This window comes from Stenella coeruleoalba (assembly GCF_951394435.1).
Source record: "Stenella coeruleoalba genome assembly, chromosome: 5".
In the NCBI taxonomy this organism is placed as follows: domain Eukaryota; kingdom Metazoa; phylum Chordata; class Mammalia; order Artiodactyla; family Delphinidae; genus Stenella; species Stenella coeruleoalba.
Genome location: NC_137150.1, coordinates 100,262,723 through 100,289,940, shown reverse-complemented (window position 1 = coordinate 100,289,940; position 27,218 = coordinate 100,262,723). Strand labels below are relative to the sequence as shown.

Below are 27,218 nucleotides of genomic sequence, written 5' to 3'. Positions count from 1 at the left end.
GCTGACATGGATAAAAGATTTGTCTATCTTAATGTGTTGCCTCAAGTGGCTTGGGGTTTTTGCTGTGGTAGTTGTCGTTTTTATTTGTTTGTTTGTTTTTGCATACAACTGAAATTATATAACCTACCATTTTCATTTTTTCATTTCCTAGTAGGAAGTTTGAAATAAACATAAGGATAAGCTGCTAAAGACTACTTCAAGCTGAGTTGTAGATGTTCCCCACCGTATAGATGCTTAATACACACATGGGTGTCTTTTTATGTTTGAAAGATTTATAAGAAACATATATAGTATTATATTTATATTTCTTACTTAATGGATTTTAGTTAATTAATCACAATAATACTATAAGCATTCTTTTCTATTTTAAATAATAAGCAAATCATTTTTCAATGTTCTCCTTTATTAATCTAACTTTTAATTTATCCATATTACTAAGTCAATCATATGCTGAAGCTTAACTGTAGACAACCTCAAATTATCTTGGGAGTAAGTGGAAAACAAATGAACAAACAGAAAAGATCTTACAACCTTTAAACTATAATTAAAATTTGAAGCCTTGAAAGTGAGTACAAGGAAAGAAACTGCTTTGTTTTTAAACATTATTTTCCTTTGCTTTAAAGATGATGTACAGATCATAATATGCTATTACAACAGGCTGAAATGAAATCTACTTGTTTATGTCAAATTTGAATTTCAGAAACAGATTACTTACTGAACGTCGAATGTCAGAAGTTGATATAAAACAAATGTGGAAAGGTCTCTCTAAATGTCACACCCTATTCTTTTCAAATCAGAATTAGATTAATTTAGCTCATTAATTAACAGATGATATTTTGCACAGCAACAATTTGTATAGGATATCAAAGTCACTATTTTAGTGTGCAAGGAACTAGAAATACAATTTCCTGTCTTTTAAAAGTGAATCATTAGTATTACATATTAATTTCCTCTTAAATTCTTACTTGAAAAATAGAAAATTCCCAAAGGCAATAACTTTCTTTAAATTTATATATCCTTAAACATAATTTGACAAAAAAATGACCATTAGTAAATGCAAAATTAATTTTTAGGGGAATCTTATATTTCCTGTTTTCATTCAAATTTTAAAGAGATTCTAGAATTAACATTTTTCATGTACTCAAAAGCATTCTAAATTAATATGCTTTTATTTCTTAACTGCTATTTAAAAAACCTGTAAAGCAAAATCTGTGAACATTAGTTAAATGCAGGATAGTCTGTTTTACTATTTGTGCAGTTTTATCAAAAATTACATATCACAAGTGTCAATTAGAAAGCTGAAAGATTTTGGCATAAACCTTATGCAAACATCCCTCAGGCTTTATATAATTTCACTTCTCTAACTCATTTTTATAAAATATGATTGATACTTTAAACATTTTTTTCCTACTGAGTTTATTATCTTTAAGGAGAAACATGTGTCAATATAGTATACAGTTTTTAGGAAGAAAGCATTTTTATGTCTCCATTAGTCAATCTAAAACTTTATTCTTTCAAAAGCAGGTGGTTCTTCTAAGCAAAGCTTTTATAAAATGTAGCCAATTCCAGGATAAAACAATAACAATGGAATCAGAAGTTATGAAAGTGACTTGAAGGACATCCTGAACATCTCTCAAAGGAGCTAATGACTTTTCAGGCTTTTTTCCCCTAAGTGAAATCAATCTCTAATTGATCCACACATTTGTACACAGTTGATAGGAAATAATCATTCTTATCTCTATTTTGTAAATGACAACTTTGTCTTTTCTGCTTTCATCATTCTAAAAAACCTATATGTGAATCAACTATATATTTTAGATGGTAACTTTCACTACATTTCTTTTTTCAAATACTTATATTCACAATGAATAATTGTTATATTCTATGATTACAAATTTTCTTACAGACAGTTCTAGCTGAATTTGGTTTTGTTTATTATTTTTCTATGTCTTATATGCAAGCTAAATGCCTAGCACAGGCCACCTTCACTTAATATATCCGGAAAGGGAGTAGGTCCCAAATGGCACCATCTACTAGACAAGTGTTTTCCAATTCTTCTGTCCTCTACAACAGGTCATTGGTTATTCTGATGTTCATCATGGCATAGACACAGGAACTAAAAAGTTCAATGAAGAGCCACCTTTTCTTGGACAAGAAAAGACTTACAGCAGACTATGCCTCCTTTTATGACTACATTTCTTACTTCCATGAGCACAGAACCTTATTCAGATGTACAGATTTCACAAAGGAGAAAAAGAATTAACAATATGTATAAAATATGAAGTGTCATTGGAAAAAACATGAGATGTCTATCCCACCCTCACAATTTAAGGGAAACACCCTCAAACAATAAAAACCTTAAAAAGCTGTTGTATTGGGCCACTCTGTGGCTTCTAACCTTGTATCCTGGGGCTAGGTCTGCAACTATCTTCAGAAGCATGTTTTTCTTTAACTTCATTGTGACTTTCAGTCTCCATCAGAGTTGGTCTTGATATTGAATCCATCACCTGGGAAGATAGAGAGTAATTATTCCTTAAAGAATTGATCCAAAGATTCCAGAGGGAAAAAAAGTTTGTGGTCTTCAGAACCGATAACTCTAAAAACTGTTAGGAGGGTGTGGGAAAATAAATGGTACTGCATATTTTGCAGAAGAGTTTCAACTGGACCCCACAGTCCATAGTGGGCATATGGTAAGGAAATTCTGAATTTGTTTCCTTTGACTCTTTCCACCAAGCTGATTTGCAGCTACATTTCTTTATTCTTTGGTTTTTCAGCAGGATAACTTCACATACACACACACACACACACACACACACACACACACACACACACACACTTGTGCAGACAGTCATGGGTACCTCAGAAATACTACAGTTTAAACCATATTGAAGAGAATAAATATTTTTATAAATGGATTTTAATTGATCATGCTCACATGAAGTTACTGTTTCACATTGTTAATGTATAGCAATTAGATATCTATGGATTAGTTTTATGTCTTCCAACAATTATCCCCAAACTTAAGATTTCTCTCTATCCATTCAAGTTTTGCTTCACAAAATTATTAAAAATGTAGCTTGTGTCTGTTTAATATTAAGATTATAGGCTGATGTTTTAAGTGTAATTTTTTCTATTAGGAATACAAACTGATTACAATAACTAAGTAGATAAATTATAACTTTTTCTCCATTTGGTTGATAGATGTTACCTTATTTACCAAAAGAATATTTGTTGATTCTAACGCAATGATTAAGGATACAAACTTTGTAGCATATGTTTCAATCTTTTTTTTACCTACTTACCATTCTGGTTCAGTGCTTCTATGAAGCAGTGGGTGGGAGGGTACAGGAAGGCTCATATCACTGCTGGAAATACATACATGACTAGATAACATCATATTCCATATTTATAGCTTATCAGTGAGCATTTGATCATAGAACTATAATCATGAGAAATGACATAAAATAGAGGGTTTACTACAGAGGTTTGACCTTACAAAAATGTGGGAGCTGATTACACAGATCACATGCAGTCATTGCTTCTTCATCAGGTGCTGGGCCTGAGGTCAGCAGAGCAAATGGCTTTGAAGGCAAGGTGATTGTAAAGTAGGGTCAAGCAAGGACAAATGGAACATGCGAGGAGGATCTGGAATCTGTGCCAGTCTCTCATTGCCTCCCAGCCTCCATCCTCATGTTGCAGGTGACGTGCAGGAGAAGGTATCATCACAGAGATAAGCACCTGAACCAGGAACCAAGGAAAATGAAGGAAGAGTTCCAGCAGGACAAGGAGAAACAGAGAGCCTGGCTACTACTGCCCAGGTTGCATGCCCTGCCCTAAGACTTGGAAAAACTAAAGGAGTATACTCAGTGAGAACTGGAAGAGCTCTAAGATGAGCTGCTGCCCCACAGCAGTCAAGTAAACCTGCAGATCAGTGACAGTGTGCATGAGCTGTAGGAGAACACAGTACCCTACACCAAACTTCCAAGCATAAAAAGAGTATGGTTGTCCTTTACACTTCAAATGATGCTCAGAATGTCTTCTGTGACCCATTCCACCCTGGAACTATGCAGCAAAGGTTATGCCTAGAAAACGCAGTTCTAGTTTAACTAAGTTGAAACATTTCAAATCTACCACAGCCCACATTATTTCAACACGCCACCTACATATTTATTTTTAAAAACATTCTGAACTTCCAAATAAAGACAACAATGAAATCTCAATTCCAGATAATATTGATGTAGCTATCTGTTACACAATCCAAAACAGGGTAACTCTCCTCCCAAAAGAACATTCAAAATCTTTTTATAGACATAACTCATTTTATTGTGTTTTATTTTACTGTGCTTCACAAACACTGCATTTTTTTACAAATTGAAGGTTTGCAGCAACCCTATGTTGAGCAAGGCTATTGGTGCCATTTCTTTCCAACTGCATTTGCTCACATTACATTTGTGGCATATTTTGGTAATTTTTGCAATATTTCAAAATTTTAATTATTTTAATATTTGTTATGGTGATCTGTGATCAGTGATCTTTGATGTTACTACTGTAACTGTTTTGGGGTGCCATGAAATGCACCCATGTAAATCATTGAACTCAATGGATAAATGTTATGTGTGTTCTGACTGCTCCACAGACTGGCAGTTCTCTTTTGTTCTCCCTGTCCTTGGGCCTGCCTATTCCCTAAGACACAGCAATATAGAAACTAGGCCAATTAATAACCCTACAGTGGGCTCTAAGTGTTCAAGTGAAAGGAAGAGTTGCAAGTCTCTCATTTTAAATCAAAAGCTAGAAATGATTAAGTTTAGTGAGGAAGGCATGTCAATAGCTGAGACAGGCCAAAAGCTAGGCCACCTGTGCCAAACAGCCAAGTTGTGATTGCAGATAAAAAGTTCTTAAATGAAATTAAAAGTGCTACTCAAGTGAACACACAAATGATAAGAAAGTGAAACAGTCTTGTTGCTGACACAGAGAAAGTTTTACTGGTCCGGATTAAAGAGAAAGACAGCCACAACACAACCTTAAACCGAAGCCTAATCCAGAGCAAGGCCCTAGCTGTCCTCAATTTTATGAAGACCAAGATTGGTGAGGAAGCTGCAGAAGAGAAGTTTGAAGCTAGCAGAGTTTAGTTCACGAGATTTAAGGAAAGAAGCTGTCTCCATAACATAAAAGTGCAAGGTGAAGCAGCAAGTGCTGATGTAGAAGCTGCAGCAAGTTATCCAGAAGATCTAGCTGAGATAATTAATGAAGATGGCTACACTAAACAATAGATTTTCAATGTACATGAAACAGCCTTATACTGGAAGAGGCCATCTAGCATTTTCATAGCTCCAGAGACGTCAATTCCTGGCTTCAAAGCTTTAAAGAACAGGCTGACTCTCCTGCTAGGGGCTAATGTAGCTGATGACTTTAAGTTGAAGCCCATGCTCATTTACCATTGTGGAAATCCTATGACCCTTAAGGTTTATGCTAAATCTACTCTGCCCATGCTCTATAATTGGAACCACAAAGCCTGGATGACAGTACATCTGTTTACAACATGATTTACTGAAGATTTTAAGCCTGCTGCTGAGAACTACTGTGAGAAAAAATGATTCTTTTCAAAATATCACTGCTCATTAACAATGTAGCTGGTCACCCAAGAGCTCTGATGGAGATGTACAATGAGATTAATGTTGTTTTCATGTCTGTAGCCCATGGATCACAGAGGAATTTTGACTTATTATTATTTAACAAATACATTTCAGGGACTTCCCTGGTGGCGCCGTGGTTAAGAATCCACCTGCCAAGGCAGGGGACACGGGTTTGAGCCCTAGTCCAGGAAGATCCCACATGCCACGGAGTAACTAAGCCCGTGTGCCACAACTACTGAGCCTGTGCTCTAGAGCCCACAAGCCACAACTACTGAGCCCACATGCCACAACTACTGAAGCCCGTGCACCTAGAACCCATGCTCCACAACAAGAGAAGCCACCTTAATGAGAAGCCTGTACACCGCAACAAAGAGTAGTCTCTGCTCACCGCAAATAGAGAAAGCCCACGCAAAGCAACAAAGACCCAATGCAGCCATAAATAAATAAATAAATAAATAAATAATTTTTAAAAAATCCATTTCATCAGGTGCCATACATAGTGATTCCTCTGATGGATCTGGGAAAAGTAAAATAAAAACCTTCTGGAAAGAATTCACCATTCTAAGTGTCATTAAGAACATTTACGATTCATGGTAAGAGGTCAAAATATCAATAATCATAGGAGTTTGACAGACATTGATTCCAACCCTCATGGATGACTTTGAGAGGTTCAGTTCAAGACTTCTGTGGAGAAGTAACTGCAGATGTATTAGAAATAGCAAGATAACCAGAATTAGAAGTGGAGCTTGAAGATATGACTGAATTGCTAGAATCTCATGATAAAACTTTAAAGGATGAGCAGTTGCTTCTTATGATTGAGAAAATAAAATGGTTTCTTGAGATGGAATCTACTCCTGGTGAGGATGCTGTGAAGATTGTTGAAAGGACAACAAAGGAAATATTACATAAATTTAGTTTAAAAGCAGAGGCAGAGTTTGACTCCAATTCTGAAAGAAGTTCCACTATAGGTAAAATGCTGTCAAACATCATTGTATGCTGCAAACAGATGATTCATGAAAGGAAGAGTCAACTGATGTGGCAAACAGTACTGTTGTCTTATCTTAAGAAATTGCCTCAGTCACCCCAACCTTCGACCTTCAACCACCACCCTGATCAGTCAGCAGCCATCAACATCAAGGCAAGACTCTCCACTAGCAAAAAGATTAGGACTCCCTGAAGGTTCAAATGATGATTAGCATTTTTTGGCAATAAAGTATACATTTTAATTAATGTATGTACATTGTTTTTTTTAGACATAATGCTATTGCTTATTAATTAGACTACAGTATAGTATAAACATAGCTTTTATATGCACTGGGAAACCAAAAAAATTGTTTGACTAGGTTTATTGTGGTGGTCTGGACCCAAACCCACAGTATTTCTGAGGCATGCCTATATACATCATTGGTGATGTGCATTAATCCAGTCTCTGAAGGGGTTGTCACAGAGCTGGTACTGTAAGTAAGCTTTTAAAAGGTCATTTCATGCCTGATTCTAGGACTGGGTCAGCAACAATATAAGATGAGCTTGGAGCATCTTTTAGTATGAGAAAAAAGTGTTCAAGTATTAAAGGATGAGGGCATGTCAAAGGACCCAGAAGCTAACATGAAAGCGCTCCCAATGGCCAGAACTGTAGTAATTTGAACAAAGAAAGAAAAAAATGCAGTACTGGTTTATAATGAAATTATAACATAAATACACATGAGTTCATACTACTATAAATAAATGATTGAATGAATAAATAAATGGGAGAGAAGAGACAACTCTTCCCTACAGAAGAATTCCAAATAATACATGTAGATACGCTCTCCTCCAGGAGGTGAACGTCAATGTTCCCACCCCCTTTAGGATGGCTTGGATATAAGCTGGAATATGGAAATGGAGAAACAGTAACTTTACAGTGGGGAAATCTAGCAAACACCAACACCAAATGATTATGGTTAACATTACCAGTGATGTCATATGGATATAATGTTCCCCTGGTATGATGTAATAACAAGGGTACTCCATTCATTACAAAAATCAAAAACCCAGTCTAATCATGACAAAAAATCAGAAGGAATTATGTTCCTTTCACATACCTGACCATTCAGCCAAACCACTAGCTACAGTATTTGAGTCGGTATAAATCTATGCCTCTGACTATCTCACCTTTTGGAAAATAAACAATAACATACTATTCGATGGTCTACCCACTGGGAGGATTTTGCTTCACCACAGTCCATCAGGGCCACCTCAGTATACGTCTGTAGTGTTTTAGCTGTCCACTTTCATACATTACCAATAAATCACATAGAACCATTACTCCTCATGAATCTATAGAATAGTTGAAAGGGAATAGTCTAAGTAGCAGGAATATGAACCATGGGCTTCTGGGAAACAAGCTCAAGCATCTTATGCCTTCAACTCTTGCTTGAACTCCAACTCATATAATCAACATCCATCTGATGATGCAGTGCTATAGGCATACTCAACATTATGGTTTGGTGTGTGAGACAAAATATAATTCCTTATGGACACCTCAGATTACATGTTAATGTGGGGGTCCATTATCAGGCAAACATGAGACAGTGCAAACCAAAAATTATGTCAGGAGAATACTTCTCAGCAAAGGATGGTGAAGTTTTCCTCTTAAAATTCTAAAGATCTACACTATAATTCACATATAAGTAACCAGAAACAGGGATATTCACTAAAATATCTGTAGAAAGCTTCACTTTTCAGGTAACTACATATAATGGTACTGCTGCTGAGGCCACCTCAACACAGAGATATAGAGATTTCTCCTCAAATTGCTGGCCTTGCAGTTATCTCTTTATCTCCCCTTCCCAACAGTTAAACTTTTTTAACTATTGGCTCTTTGATATCTAATCTGCATAAGAGAAAAAATAACTACCTACCTACTTATTTACGTCCTTTAGTCAATTTTCCATTACCCTTTAATCTTATATATAAACATTAAGTTTTATCATTAATGCACACTCTCTTAGATGAAGCCCTTTTTGGCCACATACATGTTCATACATGAGAATCAATCTAAAAAGCAGCATCACTAAGCCCCAGTGAAAAAAAAACTTCTTCTGAAAATAGAAGATAATTTATAAAGACTCTATATCTTATTTTCAGTCAAACTGAAAAATGTTCAGTTAGTAAAACTAACAGGAACATCTGATGAAGAAAAGTTAACTATCATTAAAATGAGCAATCAGAAATATTGTAGAGTCCAGAATCAAAAACATCCTGGCATCAACATTTGTAAAACAAAAGATGTTGGCAGCATTCTGACTTCCACTCTTGTATTAATAAGTATTAGAGGGTCTGTCATTTTTTCCTCTTTTATAGCCAGAACCCATTGCTTTGTTACAAGACAAGGGCAATTACAATATAATGCTTGAATATTCTTTTATAGTATCCTTGCTTCACAATAATTTAAAGAGAAATGTCTTGTTTCTTATACGCAGTGACAATAATGACAACAAAATAATGAGGATAAGAATATTTAACATAAATTAACTGCTTATCATGTGTCAGATATTAGGGTAGTGTTACCAAGTAAGGGCTCATTGCCTGATGTACATACCAATAAAAGCCAAAATATGGCACTGGCTTTTGAGAAAACAAAGCTTTATTGCGAGGTTGACCAGCAAGGAGACAAGAGGGAGACCACAAATCTGTCTCCCCTACCCGGGAGTTGTACAAACTTTTATGAGTTAGGGAGGATGGGTTGCTACGAGAAAGCACTGGCAGGGCAGGTTTTGATGGGAGGGCTTTGGAACTTAGCCATTTATGGTAAATATGGTAAAGAGACCTTCAGCACCAGATCTTCCTGGACAATGGACCCTTTGTTTCTGAAAGGGTTTGAGAGTTCAGGTTTATGTCATGTCCCAGTCCTTTGGTTCTGTGTGGTGGTTGGGACTTGATTCTGGGAGTTATTTAGGTCAAAATTTTCTCCTCTGCACATGCTACAGCTGCATGACTAGTGGTTTTGTTCCGTTGTCTCTGGAAAACAACTCAGTATCTTGTTAGACAAAGGATAGGGCCGGTTTGGGCTGGTTCTACGGTTACAGTAGAAATTTTGAATTTAAACTGAATATGTTCTTTCCAATTTTATATCTCCCAAATATATATTCTGATGTCATTCCTATGGGATTCTCAGAGGGAGTTTTAGGCAAATGTTTTTGCATTGACATCTTAGCTGGAAACAGAAAAAGAGTATATGTTTTTTATGTGTAAAAAATATTCCAGTGTGATTTACAGGAAAAAAGCAAATAATAGTATGATGATGATAAATAGTGATTATAAAGCTAGGCACATTTGTGTGAGGAATATAATACTTTCTCCATTTTACAGGTGTAGCTTGCCTATATATCTAATTACAGCTAGTAATTAGATAATCCAGATTCAAACACAGGAATTATTCTTTTAATACTAGAATTTTGGTTTTTGGTTAAAGTAACTCTTTGTTGGTGATAGCAGGTAAAACATCATGTTTACCAATTCATCACTTGAATGCAAGAATATAATAGAAATCACATTTTATGTTTTGATTAAATTATACAATGAAGATATAGCTCAAGAAATTTATTAGTAGAAATATTCACTATTCAAATAAAATTTGTAGTGGTATCAGTACATTTTAAAAGCATGTCTCTACTGTCTGCAACTACAGAGATCTTCAATTATCAATTGCCACCATATATGGGAAGGCATACTACGGTTCAAAAATAAAAGAGAACAGTAGCTATGGAAGAAAATATGACATGAGAGTGAATAAAAATAAATATATAAAGAGTCAAGTTGTTTTCTATTTTTAAATGATTAGAGGTCCTTGGTAACTATGCCCAACTTATAGATGATTGGCCACTCTTTGTAATCAAATTGCTTTTTGGTATAAAAACCCAGTTTGGGAAAAGCATTCTGTGGATTGTTGGCTTAATGTCAATAAGCCTAGCAAAGCTCCCCAAAGGGAACAAAAGTTATCTTGAGGTCTACTTGCCCTTGGTGTACATCTCTGCTCACGCTGGTATATGCCAGGAACTAATTCTAGAACGACTGGCAGCATTCCAGGTGAATTTGATTGCACTGACCAAAGTTAGCTAGGAAATTTATTCTCTTTTGACTCAATCACTACAGAGATTTCAGTTATAAAATATGCAGTATTTTTTTAATAAAACAATTATTAACTTCATTTGGATCTTAATGAAAATATGTAGATAATGAGAAAATGGGTCTGAAATATTTTATAAAGATGATTGACACTTTTCAGAGTCTGGGTTGGTATGTTTCATCTACCCAAACATGGAGAAAAGGACATTGTATGAAATACTGTTCTGTGGTAGTATTTTATCTGAAGCTGTACTTTTTACTTTTATTATTCTGAATACTTTTACAAAGGTATAAACTGTTAGCATTCACTTCTGTAAAATCAACGTGAGTATATAATGTGACTCGAAGTGAAATGTTAAACATTTTCTCATACATCTTATAATTTGTATGGAGAATTGTTAGCCTTCTAACATTTCAAATTTTATTAATAATATTATTTGGGGGCTTCCCTGGTGGCGCAGTGGTTGAGAGTCCGCCTGCCAACGCAGGGGACACGGGTTCGTGCCCCGGTTCGGGAAGATCCCACATGCCGCGGAGCAGCTAGGCCCGTGAGCCATGGCCGCTGAGCCTGCGTGTCCGGAGCCTGTGCTCCGCAACGGGAGAGGCCACGACAGTGAGAGGCCCGCGTACCGCAAAAAAATAAAAATAAAAAAATAATAATATTATTATTTAGTCTAAAAATCCTATATTTTATAAATTTTTTCACTATAATATGTAACATAATCCCTATAGGGTATTGATTGGCATTATATTATGCTGACATAATAAAAACAAACAGAAATGGAAATGCATGCACACAGATATAGAGATAGACAGTTAATTTTGTTTTTTGGATCTTCTGTAAAAAGAAGGTCCAAAAATTCTCCAAATTTCACAAAACAATATTATTATTTGTACCCTCTTCCTTTTACCTCCCTTACTCCAAGAAAACATTTTCATATGTTTTATGAATATCCTTTAGTTTGAATGTATCCTTTTAAATTTTAATGCATATTTTAAATTGCATATAATATTACATGATGTATCGCATTCTGTTTCTTACTTTAAAAAGAAATAAGCTACATATTTTAAGATCCACACAAGCTCTTAAGTTTGAGAAGAGCCCATTAATCTTAGTTCCTGTAGACCACACCATGATGTGTATCTATTTTGCCTGCCCACGCTCCCACTGCTGAGTATCCAGTTTGTGGATGCTTAATGTATTCTCAAATCGCTGACATCAAAAGCTTGCAAAGAACATAATAATATATGTTCTCTTATGGACTTGTGTAGGATGTCTTTAGGATGTATAGCTGAAGTAAGTTTTCTTAGTCATAGATAAGGTGACCAAATAATTCATCATTAGATTGTGACATGCTGGAGAGTAAAAGGGGGTGCTGTTAGTAATCTCACAAGGACAGGAATAATTCTGCAATATTCAAGCACACTGGAATATTGGATGTGCATGTATTTAATTTGACTGAATACTTTGAGATTGATCCCCAAAATGGCTTCATAAATCACTTGCCAACAAATACATGGCAATAACTAGATTTCTAAATTTTGCCAGTATAATACAAAGTGATATTTTATTATATTTTAATCATATATATTTTATATCAATAAGTTAACATATCCACATATATTACTGTTAGGCTTTTGGGTCACCTTACCTGTAAATTGCTTATTAACTTCTTTTACATATTATTCTTTGGAGTTCTTCTATTTTTCTTGTTGGATTTACCGGATTTCCTATATATTCTTAATATTATTCTTGTATTCATTTTTCATGATATAAATACCTTCATCTAATCTAGCATCTCTCTGTTTACTTTGATCATGGTCTATATCATAGAGATCTTACTAAGCAACAAAGATACATTCTTTCATTTTTCTTAATCAGTTCTATTGAGGAGTAACTTATATACAATAATTTTCAAAAATTGCAAATATGCAATTTGATGAATTTTGAGAAATCTGTGCACTCTTGTATCTTAAAAAAAAAGCAAGGTTACAGAACATTTTCATCATTCATTGAAGTTCTATCCTGCACTTTTGTAGTCAGGTTGCTGTCTCATCCCCGGAGTGCTTTCTTTTTGTCACTCTACTCTTACCTTTTCTAGAATTTTCATATAAATGGAATCAGAGTATATAGTATTTTTTGTCTACCATTTCATTTAGCATAATGTTTTTTAGATTTGTCCATATTGTTCTCTGTATCTGTAGCTAATTATTTTTTATTTCTGAGTAGTTTTCCATTGTATGAATATACCAGTTGTTTATTCCTCCATATTTCAAAGATATTTGCTGGCTTCTCCCAATTGTTTTTGTTTAATAAGTATTAACAAAACTTCTATGAAATTTGAAGTACAAGTATTTGTGTTAACATGTACTTTCACTTATCTTGAATAAAAGCCAGGGGTAGAATCACTGTTTTATATTATGTTTAATTTATGAATATTTTTCAAGGTGACTTTATCATTTTCATTTCACCAGAAAAATATGAGTTCTATTTGCTTTACATACACAAAAATACTTGCTACTGTCAGGGGGTTTTGTTTTCTTGTTTGTTTTAGTCATTCTAGAAGTTGTACAATCATATATCATTGTTTAATTCTGACAAAAGGCCTTTATTAAATAAATGTTTAGCAAATATTTTTCCCAGTGATTGACTTGCATTTTCGATGTCATAACAATGTCTTTTGAAGGGTAAGATTTTTAAAAAATTTTAATTATGTCCAAGGTGTCAATATTTTCTTCTATTTTTCATGAGGTTTTTTATTTTAAACAACCTCTACCTAAGTTTCACTTTCAGCCTCTCCTCCTTTCATCTAGAAGTTTTATATTGATTTCAAAAAAATTAACATTTTAACAATTTTGAGTTCTTTAACATCATTAACATATCTTTATCCATTAATTTAGATTTTCGGAAGTCTCTCAACCATATTCTATAGTCTTGAATGTATAGAGTTAGCATCTTTTGAATAAAATTTATCACAAAAATAGATATCTAGATCAATGGAACAGGGTAGAAAGCCCAGAAATAAACCCACACACCTATAATCAATTAATCTTTGACAAAGGAGGCAAGAATATACAATGGAGAAAAGACAGTCTCTTCAACAAGTGATGCTGGAAAACTGGACAGCTACATGTAAACGAATAAAACTGGAACACTCCCTAACACCATATACGAAAATAAACTCAAAATGGATTAAAGACCTAAATGAAGACCAGATACTATAAAACTCCTAGAGGAAACAAAGGCAAAACACTCTTTGACATAAATTGCAGCAATAGTTTTTTTGGATCCATCTCCTAGAGTAATGGAAATAAAAATAAACAAACGAGACCTAATTAAACTTAAAAGCTTTTGCACAACAAAGGAAACTATAAACAAAATGAAAAGACAACTCACAGAATGGGAGAAAATATTTGCAAATGGTGTGACTGACAAGGGTTTAATTTCCAAAATATACAAACAGCTCATACAGCTCAATATCAAAAATAAAAAAAAACAATCAAAAAAGGGGCAGAAGATCTAAATAGACATTTCTCCAAAGAAGACATACAGATGGCCAACAGACACATGAGAAGATGCTCAACATTGCTAATTATTAGAGAAATGCAAGTCAAAAAACTACAATGAAGTATCACCTCACACTGGTCAGAATGGCCATCATCAAAAAAGTCTACAAATAATAAATACTGCCATGTATTCTGGTATTGCTATAACATTATTTCTTTATGTTTGTGCATTTGCCTAATAAATCTTTGTCAACATAATTAAATTTGACCTTTATTTTTATGATTTGTTCCCTTGTAAAGAGCACACAGATAAATTTTTAACCCAAGCTGACAGGGTTATTTAGTACGGTTATTAATGACATTAATTACAGATATTCTCTTTGCTTATATGTTTGAAATTCTGACATATTACCTCATACATTCTGTTTTATTGTGTCACCTTTGTGACATGAATAGACATTTTTCCAAAGAAAACATACAGATGGACAACGTGAAAAGATGCTCAACATCACTATCATCAGGAAAATATAAATCAAAACCACAATGAGATACCACCTCATTCACATCAGAATGACTATCATCAAAAAGACAACAAATAACCAATGTTGGGGAGGATGTGGAGAAAAGGGAACCCTCATGCACTGTTGGTGGGATTGTAAATTGGTGCGGCAAGTATGGAACACAGCATGGAGGTGTGTTCCTAATTCATAAAAATATATGCACTCCAATATTTACAGCAGCATTATTTACAATAGCCAAGATATGGAAGCACCTACATTCTTGAGAAGAAAATGATGGCAGCCTATTCCCAAGAGAAGTTTCAGGTATAACAAAAAGGCACTAGTAGATTTGAATAGTGCAGAGGTAGTTTATGCCTTTCTCTACATTCGGTCAGCTCTACTTTCTTATTGGCCTTGGCCACTTGCTGTGTTCCTTGGCTGATGGTCAATTCCATCCTTCTCACCATTGTCATTGCTCTTCATCTAAAACCACTGCCTCCCTCATATGCTTTGTATGACAAGAGTAAGACTTCAGTATAACTCTCACTATTATACCTGAGTGGGAAGTTATATAAACTCCAGCACCCAGGTCTGACCTAATGCAACTCACAGAGACTATGTTTTTACAGAAGTACTGGATAACATAATCCTAAATCAGAGGGACTCTGGCTGCCAAGAGGGGCTGGATAACATAAACCAGATATAGTAAAGGTAAAGTGCCATGTGGTAAACATTTAACATTGAGAGACAGGTGATAAGAAGGAGCCAGCAGATTATTTGCTCATTCTTCTGGCCCAGATGGATGTTCTGACATCTCACCAGGGATGACAAATGTGACTAAGAAAACAACTAAGTTTCTTATGAGGCAGGGATAAATTTAGCTTTGCAACACTTTTTATTTGCTCTCTCTAAAGTTATGGTACTTCCTTTTTTCAATCACTCTCGCTTCACTGGATTGTAACCAATAAAGAAGCAGCATGTAAGCTTTGCCTCAAGCCAGTTTTTAAGGAACCTATGTGAAGAAGATGATTTTTATTGCATTATACATTATAGTAATAGCCACATATTTGACAAATACAATATTTATACCTTATTAATGATAAAAATATAGGAAATGTTATATTCTTCTGAACCCTCCTTTTTTTAGGTTTTGCTTCAAATCTCATTATTTTTTTATTGAAATCCATTAGTTTTCCAACCATTATTAAATTTTATATTTAAATGGTTCTCTTGTTTGAAAAATACAATGTATGTCATCACTATTCATTTTATAATTTAAGATATGACACATTATTTTTAATTCTGAATTTCCTATACTTGGTACATCCTTCAGGTGCAAAATTTTTTTGTAAAATTGTGAACAGAATTAAATCAAACATACTTCAATGATACATTATTCTAAGCCAATTAATATGCTGGATTGTATTGAAATTTTTGCTCAAAAATGACATTTTGGCTAGATATCTATTTTTAAATTCAAATATTCTCATCTTAATTTCTAAAGATATCTCTTCTTTTCTGATGTGCTTCTGCTGCATTTGCTTGGTACATTTAATTAAATTCCACCATTTTTAACATATTTTCTAATTTTGCTCAAAGGATCTATTCTATCATCAATGAGTTTCACCACTATTGCATTTACTCTCATTTCTAAGTTTGTTAAATTTTCAAATTGTTGCCCTAATATAGTGATTCATAAAAAATGCAATATCATTGGGACTATGAGAAGCTAAATGAAATAATATATTTAAAGCACTTAGCACAAAGCACAGCACACAATAAGCACTCAGTAAATTTTAGATATTATTATTACTTTTGTTTTTACTATTTCCATTTGCACTAGGCTGAAAAAATGTTTCCCCAAAATAACAGGCACTAATTTCCAGAATCTGTGAGACTCTTTTGCCATGCCTTATATGGCAAATGACGTTATTAAAGACCTTGAGAGGGGATAATCCTGGATTATTTGGGTAGGCCCAAAATGCAGTTGCGCACCTCCTCCTGAGAGAGAGGCAGGGGGAGGTTCACACAGACGGAGCCAGAAGAGGAGTAGGAAATGTGACAGTGGAGGCAGAGATCAGAGTGATGCAGTTGCAAATTAAGCAACAATGGCAGCCACCTAATGCTGCAAGAGGCAAGGAACAAATTTTCCTCTAGAGCTTCCAGAGGTAGCACAGCCCTATGGACACTTTGATTTTGGCGAAGTGACACTGATTTCAGACTTCTGGCCTCAAGAATATGAGAGACTAAGTTTCTGATGTTTTATGACACCAATTTTGCAGTAATTTGTTATTGCAGCCATAGGATACAAACACACTATTACAATTATTACTATTTCAGGTTACATAAAATATTCTATTTAAGATATATCTCGAACAGAGAAACATTAAAATATAAAAATAAATTCACTATTTATAATTCAACATTTTAGTAGGAGTTTTTAAAACAGGACCATTGTCTTTTGTTTTAACTAAAAGAAACTAAATAGCAGTGATATTATTCAGCTTTGTTTTGTACGTGTGAAATTTAAGAAAACTGGGCATATTCAGCTTTTAGGCCACATTTAGCAGTAGTGACAGAAATTGAAACATCCTAAATTTGTCAAGGTAATCGTTCCTGAATAGCTTAGATACAGTCTCAGAATTCTTGACACAGCACCAAGAAAACCATTATAAAGTGATGCAAGACAGCACATGTATAAAACAAATGTACTATCTTAAGCAAAAATTGTGAAATGAGAAAATAGAAGTAGAGTATATTTTTGTGACTAGAGTTTTGATTTCTATTTTATTCTCACTTCCCTACCCTTATATTCTTATTTTTTATGTTTCTCTTAGCATTAAGATAAAAACCATACAAAATTTTCCAGGAAAGATGCAGCATCAATATATTGTTTTGCTGAATATTTGGAATTATACTTGTGGTTTCTCCTAAATAATGTCTCAGCTAAGTATGAATTTCTAGGGAAATGATATCTTCCTCTGAAATTAAAGAAGTGCAGAAAGATAGCTATTCAGCCTGAATTTTATTCTTTTATATAAACGATATACTATTTGCCTTTCAAAAAATTTCCCCTTACTAGGTTGATTATTGTATATATCGCCTTAATGATTGGAGATGTAAAAAAAACAAATCAAATACTCTATGTATCACATGGATATATAAACAGTGTGAGCCGTAAACCTACAATGGTTGTATAAAACTGAACACTAAACAACTAAGGCAGAATTTTAGGTAAAATCTGATATATTTTGTCCAATACCCATTTGGCCACAACATGCTATAATGACTAAGAGTATGGATTCGGAAGCTAGCTTCTCTCCATTTTTATTACACTTCTGCCACTTACTAATTATGCCTTGATTTTCTCAATACTTACTGGTCTATTTAATACATGTAAAGCACTTAAAATATTGCCTGAAAACATAAAATTTGTTCAGTAACTTTTATTAGTTTTTTATTATTATACAAAGCTTGAATTTCTAGGGAAATTTTTTAATGCCAGGAAGAGTCAGTTTTGTCAGTGCAATACAGAGCTAAGGTGTAGTGCAGCTGCTTCCAAGCATTTGAGGGGCAGCAGGGGAATGAAGAAGCAATCCTACTGGGTCATAGCTAGCTTTTTTCTAGCTTGTTTGATTTGTAATAGTAAAGACTATTACGCCAATAGTCATGAGAATTATTGATCTGTAATTTTATTTTTTAATAGCCTTGCCAGATTTTTCTATTAAGGTTATGCCAGTTTTATAAATTGAGTTGGAAAATATTCCTTCCTTTTCTACTTGCAGAAAAAAAAGTAAGATTAACGCCATTTCTTACTTGAATGGTTGATAGAATTTATCAGCGAAAGCCTCTAAGCCTAAAGTTTTCTTTGGGAAAAGTTTAAATAATGAATTAAATTTTCAACATATAGATGTATTCAGAGTTTATTTTCTTACATAACCTTTTGTAAATTATATTTTCAACAAATTTAAACACTTTAAGTTCTCAAAATGTGTTGGCATGAAGTGTTTATAGTATTCTCTGATTATCATTTTAATGTCTGTAGGTTCTTTGCTGACAATCCATTTATTTTATTTCTGCTTTTGCTGATTTGGGTTCTCTGTTTTTTGCAGGGGTATGGGGAAAGATTGTCAATATTGTTTATATTTTCAAAGAACTAGGTTTTGGCTCTGTGAATTTTTTCTGATTTTAGTCTTTTATCTATTTCATCGGTGTTCTACCTTCATCATTTTCTTCCATCTATTTTTGTATTACTTTTTCTTTTATTGTATCTTAAAATGGAAACTCAGGTCATTGATTTTAGAACATTGTTTTCTCTTATTATTTTAACTATAACTTTTCCTCTAAGTCCTGTTTTAGCTGCATCCTAACAAATTTTCATAAGTTATAATTCCACTCACATACTAGCTCTTTCTTTTATGGTTTCACAATGAAATTATATATATATATATATATATATATATATATAAAATTATATATACTTATGTATATATAATTATATACTTATATGTACTTATACTTCATGAAATCTGTCACCTCGGCTTCTCGTCCTGCTTTTTACAAGGAACTTATCTTTCCTTTCCTCATTGGCCCTATCCTGCTAAATCTGGATTCTGCCCCCTGAATTGTCTCCATAGTGTGGAGCTTTCTGTTGGCAGGGGGTTGAGTTGTGTTAATTTAGAGTATTTATAGGGTTCAAACTGCTCTGGCACTTTAATTCCTGCTTTACTCATGAAATTAGTCTTGAGTAACTCTCCCTGGTTCCCACTGTTCTTTCAGAACGGCCCAACACTTCTCCGGTAACTCAAAATTTCAGCAGAAGCCAAGTTTGGTTCCTGTGCTTCTTCCCATACAGACACAATGTAAGTCTTGTAGTTGCCAGTGGTTTGTCCCCACTCACTTGTATTTATGAATCTTTAGAGATATTCTGCCACCAAGTTTTGCAACAGACATTTCTAAATGTCTTTAGTTTTACTATCCTAGTGGCTTTGCCTGTTTATATGGAAGAATTTGAGGAGATAAAAAACAATAACTATGATCATGCCACCACCATCTTCTCCAAAAGCTCTCTTCTTGTAACTCTTTTACCCCCATTTTATATAACTGACCTTTAGACATCTATGAATTATTTTATAAATTATCTTATAATCTATGGATATTGAAATATAGAGAAATTTCAATAAGCATAGAAAATTATAATTATTTTAATGAGTAGTCACTCAGTAACAATTTCTAATCTGCCTTAAGGATGTGAAGTACATATTTAGCAAACTTACTACATTTCAGCTTCTTTTGAAAGTAAAATCTAGATATCAGATATATAAAATGCCTACATTGTGAGCTTTATATTATACAAGTAGTTTGATGGGATTTTTCAGGGAATTTTCTAGGTAAACCATAACATTGATTTGGTAACAAATATACAGCACAGAATAATTTCTGAAACTAACACCTACGCACTTCAATTCAGCAGAAAATCAGTTGGGTCAGTGATGATGCAAAATAAATATACTGTGAAAACAAAGTGGCTTCCTTGTATTGTTGTGTTTTTGTTTTTGTTTTTTTTTTTTGCGGTACGCGAGCCTCTCACTGTTGTGGCCTCTCCCATTTCAGAGCACAGGCTCCGGACACGCAGGCTCAGCGGCCACGGCTCACGGGCCCACCCACTCCGCGGCATGTGGGATCTTCCCGGACTGGGGCACGAATCCGTGTCCCCTGCATCGGCAGGCGGACTCTCAACCACTGCGCCACCAGGGAAGCCCTGTATTGGGTTTTAACTGCCTTTAGGGTTTTACATGTTTTGCTAAATTGAAATTTCATACACTAAGAATAACTCTGATAGCTCTATAGCTTCCTAATCCCATGCTTTTCTGACAACGCCCTTTCTAGAATAGAAAAAAAAAATGAGAAGTTAATTGCTTAAACTCTGAAAAATGCTCTTCTTTGAACTCAATGAAGCACAAAGATAAATAGTGTAAAGGGAATGTAGCTCTATTTGTGACTGCTTGTAGTGTGAAATTGGTTGTTTGGTGATCTCTAAAGACTTGTTTTCTTTTCAAAACACTGTATGCTCCTCCTTGCTCTCACTATGAGAGGAAAATGGGAATGTAAAATAGAATTTGGATTAAGGGACATTCCTTTACTTAAACAAATTTTAAAGCGCTCTGTTTCATTTTTGTGGTGTTTTGAATTTTATGAAAACCTTAACTGAAGGCTTCTATCATGATGTACTGTAGTATAATTACACCATGTCTTTTTTTGCCACTCTTTCATTTATTATCCATGATACTCATTCTATTTAATAATCATTTATTGTAATACAAATGTTTTGTTTTCTTTTTCCATGTGTATTTTGAAAATTTTCAACTAGGAATACAGAATCTCTTTGAAATCAGTTTGCAGGTTTATCACAGCCCTCTAGCCTCTAAACATAGCTCTTGACACAGTTTATAACATAAATTATATTTTCACATGGATTTTATCATTTGGAAAAATACAAAATGTGTTTTATAAATAACATAAATAATATACATAACTTAAGTATGTTCTGAAGTATTTATTTCACTAAAAAACTAGAATGAAGTTAACTAGAGTAAGTTAATTTTCTATGAATTCTAAGTTGGTAACATGTATATTTAATACACCATGGAGAGAAGTCAGTAAATTACATCTTTTGACCATTTATATATTGGTATTTCATGAAGTACTAGATTAAATGTAATTTCTACTAGTCTATATTGCACTATTTTGCCACTGTTCTTATTTACCTGAAATTAATAGTTCAACAAGTCATAGTTCCTTGAAGAAAATAGTTTTTCATATTCCTTTTTTGTCCAATATTTATTATGAAATAAATGCAAATATATAAAAATGTTGATACAAAAGATCAACTGATATTTTATGCATCTACATACACATACATATACCTTAACTATCAGGTTTATATTTATATATACATAGGTCAACTCATTTGAAGTAAGTTCCAGAGCTAAGATATATAAAAAGTGAATTTGCTTCTGGCCATATTTGAATAACTGGCATCTCCAATATACAAGATTTCATACTGGGCACGACACAGTAAAACTACTAAAAACTGGTGATAGAGTGAGCATCTTGCATGTATCCAAAGTGAACAGACACATTTATACAGTTAAACATTGATATGAACAATGAATGATTCCTTATAGAAGTAATACTGACATGAAGATTCATATCCATAATGAGGTAATTTTTATATGATTCAGGGAAATAGTGGAGGTTTTAAAATTTTTTGTCTATTTCTGTCACTGATAATTCATATATCTAATCTAGGTCATCACTCAGTATGCCTCTGTTACTTTTCTTTCTTAACAATGGGTCAAATTACCTTCCCTTGCTTCTTGGTTTTTGATTAAATGCTAATATCTTGCTTTACAAAATTAGAGACTGCAGTATGTATTATTATTTGTTCACAGGAAAAGTCATGCCAAGTTAATAAAATCTGTATGTGAGCTGAATCTGACTTTAGTATTGCCTTAGTTTGATTCAGCTCACCACTAGCTTCACATATTCTGAAGGCAGCATGAGGACTTATCCCTCAGTAGAGCACTGGATCTGAACACAGTGGAGATTCTGGTGTTCACTACCTGATCTGCATCCAAGGCACCAATGTTCCTAACTATGGAAGAGCCCTCTGCTTTGAAATGTGGACACCTGATTTGGGGGTTACTCTAGTTCTCCTTGTTCTATCATCCCACCAGCAGTTTTCTATCTCTCATTATAGAGGGGCACTTCCCACTCTATAAACCTGCCTTACACAATGAGGACCTGACATTTCTTACCAGGTTGCCTGTGGCTCTCTTCTCCTGACTGCAGCTTGTAGCAAGCCATTGCCTTTCACTTATAGAAGATGTGTGCAGACTTTGAGGATACCTCTCTCAGTTTTCCTACCCTGATTCCAGTCTTTGGACTACTATCACTATACACTTGCTAAAAGTCCATGGAGAAGTGTTGGTCAGTAGCTACAGATGCATTCTGTGGCTGTGGTTCCTGCAGTCTTTAATCTCTTATGCCAGGCCAGTTGCAGCTAGTTAAATATGATTAAAACATGGCTAGTTTCTCCTTAATCCCATCTGTAGTGTATTCCTCTTTGTCCCACTACTTTATCAAGGATGAAAGCCAAGGTGGATCACTTCTCTACTAGAAATGGCAACTTACATTCTGAAATTTAGTTCAATTAATTAATTTTCTTTCATGCTCAACCACCTGATAGGCTTGAAAAAATATACTGTTTTTACTTGTCCAGTTTGCTCTTATGTGTAGGGTGGGAGCAATCTTCTTTTGCAAGTTTCTACATCCTAATTAGAAGCTATAGTTTACTGGATTTCTCTTGAAGTTGGTAATTATAAAAGCATATATAATTCAAATTTTAATTCCACTTTCATGGGTATGACATATTTATAAAGAAATAACCTCCTACTTATTGTTTTCAGCCCCTTTGTACATCATATTATGTTTAATTATCATCACTTCTTCATTAACTATCTAAATTCTATTGTTTGATTTTAAAAGTATAATTCATCCATAGAACCCTGTTTCTTCAGTTTCCTGTATCATATATATTTGCTAGAGTTCATCTGTCTCATATATTGAAATTTTATATTGAACAGCTTTGATTTTGTTTATAAATTATTGTCCACTTTACGGTGGAAATGAGCTTATCAAAACCGACATATTAGAGAAAATACATAATAATATATCTTTCTAAGCATTAAAATGGGACAAGTATAGTACATCCGCTTATGCGAGTCATCAATTTGAGTACATTTCCAATTGCAAGAATTCATTATATTGACACCCAGAAGGAGCCATTCAAATGTCAGCTTCTCTTAAACTCAGAATCTGAATAGCTCCTGAGAGATGTGACAGAAGTGAGTAAAAGAGAAAAACAAAATTAAACAGATACACACAAAAAAGTCACAGTCAGGCAGCCTACAAATATTACTGGAAAAAAATCAAGGTCACTGAGTAAGTATATTTTCTTTAGGGATACTATTATTTAGATTAATCAGTGGTTGTCATGAATGACAAAGATAAGAAACACATGCATTACCTAAAGAGTATATTAATTTTCCCTAATAGATTTGTTCTAATATATTAAATGTTGATTAAGAAATAACTTACAGAAAAACTACTTAAATATACAATCTTGAATAAAGTTGTCAAACTAATAGAAATTCAAAATAACAGCCATAAAAAGAAAACAAAACGAAATATAGAATCAACTATAATTCTATTTATTAAGCTGAATCTGTTAGAGAAAAACATTTATTTAAGAATAAACAGATGTGGAAATGAAAACTCAAGAAACCCAGTGGGACCAAAAACACTTAAGGTTTAGTCATTTCTCCACTGGAAATTATTCCAAGACATGTTTTATTGTTACCACAGCAGTTTTCATGTTAAATAGTGACTTATTTATTCTTTTTAAATGACAATATGAAAAACCAGGATTAACTGTTCTTCCACTGAATAATAAAGCTGACTAACAAGTCATTTCAACAATAAATATGAGAAATGGAGATTCCTTAAATGTAATTCAAATATGTGGAAAAGTTCCAATATCTATGGAAATGAATGGTACATTTTGATTTTAAAAAGATCAAGAAGCCAAAGCCTTGAACATGTCTGGTAAAGGTTCAGCGAATATGTGCTATGGAAGACCTGGGTTTCACTTAGACAGTAAAATAAATGCATTTATAAATGTTAGCATACTATGACACTGAGGAATACAGTTTAACTGGAAATCAAAATTAAGAAAAGGAAAATAGAACCAAGCTGGATTTTGAATCTGAACTATACATTGTTCATTTTTCTCTTTAGAAGAGAATAATTAGAAAGTTGTTTTAAGGTAAATAAACTATTAAATAGAAAAAATCAGCCACTGAAGAACAACAGAGGACTGTGTTTTGCCCATTCCAGAGATCTGATCTGGGGTGTATGTGTGTATGTCTGTATCTGTCTAGATCTAAGGACTGCACTGTAAATACAGAGATAGGAGGCTATGGGGTTTGAAGAAAGATGCAGCTGAAAAAGAAAAAATGGAAAGGAGTATAAAAATCAAAAAGGGAACTAGATATGTTGTAACAAAAAATAACTTTGAGGGGCTTCCCTGGTGGCACAGTGGTTAAGAATCCGCCTGCCGATGCAGGGGACACGGGTTCGATCCCTGGTCAGGGAAGATTCCACATGCCGCGGAGCAACTAAGGCCATGCACTGTAACTACTGAGCCTGCAGTCTGGAGCCCAAGAGCCACAATTACTGAAGCCTGAGCGCCTACAGCCTGTGCTCCACAACAAGAGAAGCCACCACAGTGAGAAGCCCGCGCATCACAATAGAGTAGCCCTTGCTCACCGCAACTAAAGAAAGCCCGCGTGCAGCAAGACCCCAATGATGAAGACCCAACACAGCCAAAAATTTAAAAATAAATAAATTTATTAAAAGAAAATAACTTTGAAACATTTGACTTAAGTTCCAGTAGATAGACTCTACTGAGAATTACAGACTTGCAATGTCCTAGGCATTTCCTTCTGTAACATTCTTTCTCTATATTTGAAAACTTCTGGTGATATCAAACTGTCACTCCTTCTCACTTTCCATTAAGATAAAAAATTGATTTGTTTTTATATCAGAAATTAAAAACAAGCAGAAGGACAGTGACATCATGGAGAGGAATATGAATCCTGCAGAGGACAACTGTCTCAAATTATATACACAAAAGCTTTCACCTCCTGCCACATTCAGATGTGCCTGTTTTCTATCCCTACTGTTACTCATTGTATTAGTCAGGGTTCTTCAGAAAAACAGAACCAACAGAATGTGTGTGTGCATGTGTATATATCTATATCTATCTATCTATCTATCTATCTATCTATCTATCTATCTATATATATATATGGAGAGAGAGAGAGAGAGAGAGAGAGAGAGAGAATGAGAGATTTAAGGTGGCTCATGCAATTGTAGAGGCTGGAAAGCCCAAAATGTTCAGGATAGGCCTCAGGTTGAGACCAGGAAATGCTGTAATTCAATTCAGAAGACCATGTGCTGCCAGAGTTCCTTCCTTTTTGGGAGAGGTAAGTTTTTGTCCTGTTAAGGGTTTCAACTGTCTGGACAAGGTCTACCCACATTATGGAAGGTAATCTTATTTACTCAAAATCTACTAGTTTAATTGTTAATCTCATCAAAAGCCACCTTTCAGAAACATCCAGAAAAATGTTTGAAAATATCTGGGCAATATGACCCAGCCAGACTGACACATAAAATTAACCATCACACTCATCTTATTTTCTTTTGGGTCACACTTTGACTTCCATTTGTCTTATCTCCCACATGTAAGATAAATTGGGGAGATAAAGTAATGTGTCTCCATTCATAGTCAAACTTCTGAAAGAGTTATTCATTTTGTTTTCTCCACATCTTAATATTCTTTTCAAAATTTATCCTTGTTTTCCCTTAAAATTTCTTATGTTAGTTTCCATTAAAACAAAATATATTTTCCCTTATTCCTTCCTGATTAATTCTTAATATTATGCATTAGTCCTGTTTTCTCTATCCAGTTTCTAAAAGTTGAAGTTCTTGGAGTTCAATATTGGGACATCTCATATATCACTTCCATCAGGAATCTCAGTTATTGCTGTGATTTTAAATTCCATCTGTAGGGTAATTAAAACATTAACATAGTCAGAATTATCTTTGCTTCTGCTCCACACCTACAAAGACAACTGCATATTTGATGTCACCATTTAGTCATCTCATGAATATCTCAAACTTAAAATGTCCACATAATAAAAATACTTCTCCTCCAGTCTCCCACCCCTCAAATAGATGCTTCATTTACTAGCCAGTGAGACATTTTCTTGACACCATTCCTCTCCTTCATCTCCTACATTTAAACCAGCAACAATTTCCTCTGAGTTTCTATATTAACTTCCTATTGCTGCAATAACAAATTACCACAAAGTTAATGGTTTAAAACAAAACAAATTTATTCTGTTATAGTTCTGAATGCCAGAAGTCTAAAATCAGGGACTTTGCAGGGCTGTGTTCCCTCTGAAGAATTCACAGAATTCATTTCCTTGCCTTTTCTAGCTTCTAGAAGCTGCTTACATTCCTAGGCATGTGGCCCCTTCCTGTATCTTTAAGGCCAGCAATGTAACATTTCCTCTCTCCCTCTCTCCTTCTCTCCTCCCCTGCCTCTCTTTCTCACCTCTGCTTTCATCATCACATTCCTTTCTCTGACTCTGAGTCTCCTTCCTCCCTTATTTTCTTATAAGTACCCTTGTGATTACATTGGGCCACCCAGATAACCCTAGATCATTTCTCCATATTCAAGATGCTTAATTTAATCACATCCTCAAAGTTTCTGTCACCATGGAAAGTACCATATTCACAGGTTCCAGGAATTAGGATGTGACTATCCTGGGGGGTCATTATT

General features: G+C 34.3%; 1 long non-coding RNA gene across 2 annotated transcripts in view; it reads right to left on the bottom strand.

Moving 5' to 3' along the window:
- The window catches only part of LOC307186553, a 472,211-nt gene that overhangs the window by 227,409 nt on the left and 217,584 nt on the right, over positions 1-27,218 (bottom strand). For both annotated transcript variants that reach the window (XR_013828404.1, XR_013828405.1), the window contains exon 2: positions 2,399-2,507. This is a non-coding gene — a long non-coding RNA (uncharacterized lncRNA). The remainder of the gene's footprint in view (positions 1-2,398; positions 2,508-27,218) is intronic.